The sequence below is a fragment of the Acipenser ruthenus genome, chromosome 32, assembly GCF_902713425.1.
Source record: "Acipenser ruthenus chromosome 32, fAciRut3.2 maternal haplotype, whole genome shotgun sequence".
Taxonomy (NCBI): domain Eukaryota; kingdom Metazoa; phylum Chordata; class Actinopteri; order Acipenseriformes; family Acipenseridae; genus Acipenser; species Acipenser ruthenus.
Genome location: NC_081220.1, coordinates 11544613 through 11553450, shown reverse-complemented (window position 1 = coordinate 11553450; position 8838 = coordinate 11544613). Strand labels below are relative to the sequence as shown.

The window sequence follows — 8838 nt, the reverse complement described above, 5'->3', positions numbered from 1 at the left end:
CTAGCATTATGGCACAACAGTATTTATAGAAGGATATAACTGAGGGGATATATATATATATATATATATATATATATATATATATATATATATATATATATATATATATCGAGGTTCCTGCTGTCATTGGTTGTTTCAAGTGTCCATTAAATGAACATGATTGATGTCATGATTATGAACTGGCGTGATTCCACCTATCATGCTCCATTTGTCATTTGTTTTTTTAAAACCTTGAAGCAGCCAATGATAGCGCGAGCAGGGAGGGACTTTTTATTGAATTGGAACCCTCCGGCTTTAAGTGAAATATGGGGACTGGTATTCAATTCATTGAATTCTGGTCAGCGATAATAAGTTAAGTTACCTGGAAATCGTTGACAGATCCCGGAGACCTTGAGACTCAATAGAAAACCAGGAGGTAAGGCAGGTATGGGTGACAGCTAGGTAATATTCTTGACCTTGTAAGCGTGAGTACCCTCGCTGCTTGCATGAAAAAAATGCTTTCCTGTTAAAATGTGTTAATGGTATGCATGTGCGTGTACTTTTTATTTTTCGTGCTGAGAGAATGCTACTCTAACTAAACCGACATCCAGCTGAGTAGCGTCTTGTGAGCTGCAGCACCGCTCCTGAGGCTTTGCTGTTTGGTTCCCGTTAGTAGTAAGCCCTGTCTTGCGAGACGAGTATTTCATGTGTGTGTATTCTTTATTTATGGTATTGCTCGCTCTTCGCTCTGCGGAGTGCTTATTAGTAACTGCTCGTTTTGCATTGCACTGTACTGTATGGTTTGGCTGGAAGTTGTTTTGGTTTGTATAGTAGATGGTCTTTAAACTATCACCCCCTTGGTATATTACGTGCCGTGTATTTTAAACTGTGATCTATTCAGACGTTGTGCATTTACTGTGGATAATGTGCAATATGTTTTCTAACAGATATTCAATTCTAAAGATCAGTTTTTGTAGATTAAATGCTATTTTTAAACTAGTGGGTTTGCTTTAATAAATATATATATATAAACGCTATTACATATACAACTGATTTATACTTTAACATAACTGTTCGTAAAGGATTGGAGATTCTGTGCTATAATATCTGGTAGATTGCACGTTTGGAATTTGATGTGTATTGCTCCTTTGATTTGAATATTGCTTTGTCCTGTGTCGGATTGTTCTGTTTGATTTCATTCGGATTTGTGCTCCACGTTGTATTGGGTTTCACATTTATTAATGGTTTGTGTGGATTTATTTCTGTTAGCTGCATTCAGAATTTTCTCCACTTTTGTATAATTGTTTAGCTGAGTGTAATACAATACTGATATAGATTGACTTTATATGGAACACTTGAAATCCATTAAAAACTTTCTGTTAACTGGCTATTTGTTAGCTATTGCTGAATATTGCACAATTGTATTGCGGTATTTAAGTGTTTCCTTTAAAATAAATAAATTGTTTTGACAATTCAATTTTGCCTCCACCTTGCATGGTGCGCTGTATACGGTTGCTTACCCAATTAAAGAATCTTAGCAGTGGGAACTCCAAAGTAAATTCAAAGGTACACCAGAGGACCTTTCCCTCTTTAAACACAAGGTGGCGTAGCCGGTTTGGGGTCATAGCACCATTTGAATAATTTTACCCCTTGAAGCTGTGTAACCACCTGTTACAGCTTTGGTTTTATATATCCTAAAAAAAAGATATATAGATATAGATATAGATATAAAATACACACACACTGAACATAAAAATAAACTATCACTAATATAACACATTTATTGTTGAAAAAATAAGGTATATTAATGATGGACATCAACAAAATGTTTTTGGTTTCTTTTTAATCACTCGATCATTCATCCTTGACCATGACATGCTTGAGTGATTATGACTGAAGCATATGCACTTAATCACCTAATTAGTGAGGCAGTTGATTGGACACTGGATATGGAGTGATTTCAGCTGTTGAATTGCAAGCTTGAATAAAAGCAAAAAAGAAAATCACAGAAAAATAACAAACAATATGCCACGTCTGTCAAGAGAGCAGCGCCTTAGTGTAATCGGCATGTTGGAGGCTGAGCTTGGGCAGTGTACTGTATCCTTGTGATCGCGTGTATTACTTTTGCACCATGCTTACATGGGTTAACAGTATTCACTCCCATCTAAATACGTCACAGAGCATCGCACGCACGCAGTGTTGTGTGTGAAGTTGCCGTTAAGATTGTGTATCCTCGCCGCTAGCTATATAACTATGGCTCCAAAAAAATAACTTTTTGGGGTTATGTGAACAGGATGGCTTTCGGGGTGACATCAGACCAGAAAGCATAAACCAAAACAAGGAATGGCATGTGAAACTGAGGCGCAATGGAGCTCAGTGCTTTATTAAACAATAGAAAATAAAAGATTTAAACAAACACAAAACTACACAAACAAAAAGGAGCGTTGGCCAAACAAATAAACAATGTCTGGGGTTACATGCACGTGAAAATCGACTGTGTGATGTCATGCTGTAGAAAAAAAAAATGTAAACCAGAGCAGGAATCGTGCTTGTGTCTGACGAGGCACCCGATACGCATGCCAGCGTCAGTGACAAACTGTCGCTGGAGGTGAAAAGCGCTCAGTGTCTACTGGCGCTGGTGTATAACACCTGTAACATGTTAAACCAGCGCTCAGTGCCGCACCGCCGCGGACCAGCAGCCAACTGCAAGCTAGCAAGCTAATGTATAAAGTGTCACATGACAAGTGTTCGTGTGGTGTTTTAGCTTTCTGAAATCATCTTCTTCAGAAACTGTATTTTTATTTTTGATGGCGCACATGGAAGACGAGACCCCCTTTTCAAAGCGCGTAGAAACAAGCAATCAGCAGCGACAGTGCTTCCCGGCAGCTTTTGTCGAAATTCTCTTTTTATATGTATTTTCTGTTAACATTAGTTTATGGATAATCTTGTTTGCTTTTAAACCAATTAAATTGTTACAAAAAAGACTGTTCTATAGTCCATTCATTTTAATTCCGTACATGGTCTTGTTGTACTAGTGCTCAAATACACACTCCCTTTTTTCTTTCTATATTTACCCGAAACCTCGGTTAATATAAGGAAATGACATGTCAGCACTGTGCTTGCATCCAGAGCGCGTCTGCCGATGAAAATAAAAATACGGCTAAAAACAAAACAGTGTTCGGTTCAACAGAGACAGTCAGTAGCTCAACAACAAATAAGCTAAGTGCCTGTCTTGAAACTTGAATGTGCCGCCCCTGCTAGCTATGCGACGCTCAGCCAATAGGCAGGGACAGGACGTTGAAAAGAATTGTGGGAAATGTGGGATCAGGCATAGAAGCAAAGGTATATTTCAAGGTCTTAAAACGACATTTCCCACAATTCATTTCAACGTCCTGTCCCTGCCTATTGGCTTAGCATCGCAGAACAAGCAGGGGCGGCACATTCAAATGACAAACTGTACAGTCAGACGCGGAGCATTTAGCTTGTTTGTTTTTACGCTACTGACTGTCTCTGTTGAACCGAATACTGTTTTGTTTTTAGCCGTATTTTTATTTTCATCGGCAGACTTGCTCTGGATGCAAGCACAGTGCTGACATGTCATTTCCTAAAATTATATTAAGAAAGGTTTCGGGTAAATATATAAAGAAAAAAGGGAGTGTATATTTGAGCACTAGTACAACAAGACCATGTACGGAATTAAAATGAATGGACTATAGAATAGTCTTTTTTGGGGTTTTTTTGGAACAATTTAAATGGTTTAAAAGCAAACAAGATTATCCATAAACTAATGTTAACAGAAAATACATATAAAAATAGAATTTCGACAAAAGCTGCCGGGAAGCACTGTCGCTGATGATTGCTTGTTTCTACGCGCTTTGAAAAGGGAGTCTCGTCTTACAGAATATCACTTACAATGTGCGCCATCAAAAATAAGAATACAGTTTCTAAAGAAGATGATTTCAGCAAGCTAAAACACCACACGAACACTTGTCATGTGACACTTTCTATATTGGCTTGCTAGCTTGCAATGGTCTGCTGGTCCGCGGCGGTGCGGCACTGAGCGCTGGTTTAACATGTTACAGGTGTTACACACCAGCGCCAGTAGCACTCAGCGCTTTTCACCTCCAGCGACAGTGTATCACTGACGCTGGCATGCGTATCGGGTGCACGAGGTTTCAGCAGTCAAGATCCCGTTTAACTAGCGGAATCTCACGTTATTCCTCAGCAAAGCCGTACCAAACCACAGAGACAAGAAAGAACACAAAAGACGCTACAAATGTAAAACTCTCGTATAGCCTATTATTAATATTTGGATAAATGCATGTTAAGCACAACTAACCAGACTTTTAGCCTCATAATAATAATCATCATAAGTCGTATTTTGTTCCTTTTAATTCTTTTAAGATGTACCAGGAACAACAGAGCTCCACCTCTTCTTCCACCGCACAGAACTGAAATGAATTGTTAGCATCAATTGGCATATTGTGCAGTAAGTAATGGATATAGTAACAAACAACATAAATGAACCGCATCGCTTTAGGGTAGGTGGATGTCCGGCCATTTAGGAAGGAGCTGCGGTACCCAAACTCGATGACTCGGACACGAAACGGCTTGGCATCCGAGGATTGTAGGAGCGGATGTGTTCGTTAACTTAGGGGCCATGAGCGCGTGTATAGGGCGTAGTGAAAATGATCTGTTCCATGGTAAATTATTAGTGTTTTAAACCTACAAGGAGTCTGTGTTGCAGTATTGTGAACCGTGTTTTCTCTTGTGTTTGTTAACTGTCGTATGTTTTTTTTTTTTTTTTTAATAGACTACCAGTAGCACGATCCGGAGCTGTAGCGAAAGCCAGCATAAACCCGGACATCACTTTCACCCCTGCATTTCACAGAGAACAGTAATATACCACTTGCACTTGTTCACTGTCACTAGGAACTGTGTTTGTGTTTTGTCTTTAGTGTTGGTGTGTAAAACAGGACTTTTGGTTACGGGTCAAATACGGGCAGTTACAAATACCGAGTGATACACGCCGCTGTATCACGCCAACAATATTATTTACAGGTGTTTGCCATAAGGCTCTGGATATTGCTAATTAAATCAATAAACACCCTTGCACCTGGAAATCATTGTCTGTCTGTTTTGTATCCACTCTGCACTGCACGCACCTGGGTCTACTCACCACTTTGCCACACACTGCATGAAGCTCTCCTCCTGATATTCAGAGTTGTTCTTTTCCTAATTGTTAGGCAGAGACGAGCATTTAAACATCCCCTCCCCTAAATCACTATGAAGAGAGTAATTTTTACTGGGGTATATATAAAGTGTGTGTAAAATAATAATAATAATAATATATAAGCTAATAAACTTGCATTTGTTTGAATTTTAGCAAGAGTGCTACAGCGTGAAGATGGCAGCTGGATCTAGAGCCTTAACAGCAGAGGAAATCTCCAGAAATATAGACACACACAGAAATATTACCATTTCAATTGAAAACAACTCTGATTTCTCTCTAAGAAGCCCAAGGTTAGTGATCATAATCCTACTTTTTGTTGACCCCAAAGGCTGTTCTGCAAATTCTTTAATTTCACTGAATAATTTTTATATGAATACAGAATTTTTAAAAAGCTGTTCTGCAGGGGAGCCAAATGGATTTTTTTTTTGTCATTATCAGCCCTATAATTACACAGAATAAATAACATTGCCTGCTTTGAAAATGAAAACAATCTATTCTTGGTAATGCATTCATTTGATACACAGTGGGATATATGCATAGAATCTTTAGAATTTAACAACTCTTGCTCAGAAGTACACAAAAATGATACAAAACCAAACACTAACAAACCAGAAAAACAACATTAAACCTATACTATAGCTGCACTGTAAGCTTTTGCTTAAGAAGTTCTGTTAGCAAATTGGATAAACTGAGGGTTCCTCTCTGTTAGAACTTAAGAACATGCACGAGTGAGAGGAAGCTATTCAGCACATACACAGGTGTCCAGTTCCTAGTAGCTGATAGATTTCAAAACTTTGTCGAATTGGGTCTTGAAGGATCCAAGTGATTCAGCATCAACAACATGACCACCGGTACAGGTATCCTGGATTCTGAGCTGTGCTTGAAAGTAGTAGTGTTAACTTTGTCAACTTCTTTTTCAGATTTTAAAGACTTCTGCCCATCTTCTAATTCTTCTTTGTTCCAGGCTAAATAGATTCAGTTCTTTCAGCCTTTTTTCAAGGCTCATTCCTCTAAGCCATGATGGGATTAGTCTGCTTCTCTTCACTGGACTCTCTGCAGGGCCACAGTGTCCCTCTGGTACTGTGGTGACCACAACTGGACACAGTCCTCTAAGTGAAAGCTCACTAGTGCATTATACAACCAAATCATAACCTCCTTTGATTTAGTCGTTAGTCACATTTTGTAAAGCTGTTATCTACAATAATATCCATGTAGATGAAATCTAAAGACTTCAGCCTTTCGAGTGATGTACTGGATTAGCAAATAACTGAATTTATAATGATGTGGGAGCACAGAGTTATGCACCTGTATCAATTTCACCTATTGCCAGCATGCTATGTACATGCTATTTTTATTGCATTATTTAAAATAAATATGCTATATATTGAAACACATACATGTACTGCAACACAAAGACTGTGTTCCCTTAGACATGGCTGTATTGGGCTCTGCATTGCTTCAGTCTCTCAGGCTCCTGATTGATTTGGTAGGATGATATGCAAACTGTGAATCTACAAACCAATCCTGAATCGTTCTGTCCATCTATCCAATAGAATTGTGGATTGCATCTGTTCCCAGATCCTACAGCACTTCAGTCAGTTCTCTATTAAACCTGGAATTGAATGGCCCACCAGTACCTATGTTATGAGCAGGCATTGCTGCAACATACCTTGGAAATGTTGTTACAGTTTAGCCCAATCTAATCTAATCAGTCATATTTAATACAAGGTCATTCAAAGTAACAAGGCAGTTAATGTTTATAGTCAATGGTACCCATAATATTCCAGCTGCTTTATGCATGGACTACATTGCTTAAATAAAAATAAAGTGCCAGTTATAACAAATTAAAGTTCAAAAACAAAGAAACATCATGTAACTAATAGACATCCAGCAAAGTCCAATCATTGCTTGTGCTTTGCTGACACAGTGAGGACAGAAGTGTGCAGTTACTGTAAACAGTTTGGCCCATTTTTACTGCCCATTTAGAAATGACTGTTACATAATGTACCTTTGTTACGAGCTCAGGGTTCCCCAGTAAACAGGGACAGGTACTCTAGCAGTACAGATCTTGGCTTGCTAGATACAGTTCCCTCGTATGATCATTGTCATTCTGTTCTTTTTTTCATCAGGATTTGCACTTTCAGTGGATATAATGTAGATCCTCCTAACCCAACCATCAATGCAAAAACCACGGCCGTGTGTTCCTTCAGCAAAACCAGTTATACTGCACGTGGAAGTGTGGGCGTCTTAACCTACGATGTCATCGACAACAATGATGCTGTCGAACGCATTGCCATGATGTTTTCTGTACCATATGATTACAATTTGTATACAAACTTGTTCGCTATAGGGTCCTTTAGTGTAATAACGTCCTGTGATCATGCCTTATACAATCGAATGTATCAAGAGCGGGAGGAGGGTTTCATCAGAAGACAAGCAACAGAAGGGATCATAGAGTTTCCTGGGAAAGCTGTTGAAATAAAAGCCACAATGTCTCCCGCAGGCAGGTCAATAATGAAAGTTGAAGTGTGGAACAAACCTTCATGTGCATGAGACATACTGTGCTTGCTTTTCATTGATGGCCTGATATTTGCATGCATGAAATCATTCTGCTCAGCTATTGCGAAACAATCATATAGTGAGCACTAGATGCATTATACTTTTTATACTGTATAAAAGCATTTTTCAACGTATATAATAAACTATGGATTGTGTTGCAGCTGTTGATATAAATGAACACTGTACTATATGTACACTTATAGCCTGTATGTACACTTCTAGCCTGTCATCTTTTGAAGAGTTTGAGGCGAGATGGTATGTGTTTTTCTCTGTCCAATCTCAATTAGCAAACTCAATAAAATATATTTTTCTTCCAAAGAGATGAAGCTTAAACTGATTAAAACACTTGAACAATGTATATGAATTTGCTATTTAACTGCTAACCCTATTTCCATGAACAGTTCTTACTAATTTAACTTGCATTAGTAAAGCGATTTGTTTCATTGCATACAGCTGGAGGGGTAGGGAATTACCTTTGGAAAAGTATTGGAGGTGAAATGTATAGAAATCAACATGTTTGCAGTTCAAATCTATGGAAGGGATTTAAAGTTTGATATTGAGTACTTTGTCACTAAGTAATAAGGGGAAGTCCAGTTCTGCAAAATGAAAGCAAGTTGCTTGGCAATGGCTGCCTTGGCTGAGTGTATGAAATGCATGTGATAAAAGGTGTGAGCAACGGAGGTGAAAAAAGCAAGCTGGAGTCAAGAAGGAAAGTACAGGAATGACCAGAATACTGCAGTCAGTTAATCAGTAAGAGAAACGGGTTAAAAGGCATGTAGGCTGTGTGATAGCTGCGTATACATTATTATTATTATTATGATAAGGTGACTTACAGGTGGTACAGGGCAGTAATGTCCTCAGGTCAGGCAAAAGAAAAGAATGTACATGCAACACAAAATGATGACAATTAAATCAACTGCTGAAAGTATGTCACTTTTTATTATTATTTCTTTCTTAGCAGACGCCCTTATCCAGGGCGACTTACAATTGTTACAAGATATCACATTATACATTATACAGATATCACATTATTTGTACATACAATTACCAATTTATACAGTTGGGTT

At 38.4% G+C, this 8838-nt stretch overlaps 1 long non-coding RNA gene across 1 annotated transcript; it reads left to right on the top strand.

The window, feature by feature from the left end:
* Window positions 1–257: 257 nt before the first annotated feature.
* Window positions 258–8091, top strand: LOC131703270 (uncharacterized). The gene is made up of 3 exons (XR_009309749.1): window positions 258–415; window positions 5366–5502; window positions 7342–8091. It is a non-coding gene; the product is annotated as an uncharacterized LOC131703270 (long non-coding RNA).
* Window positions 8092–8838: the final 747 nt, after the last annotated feature.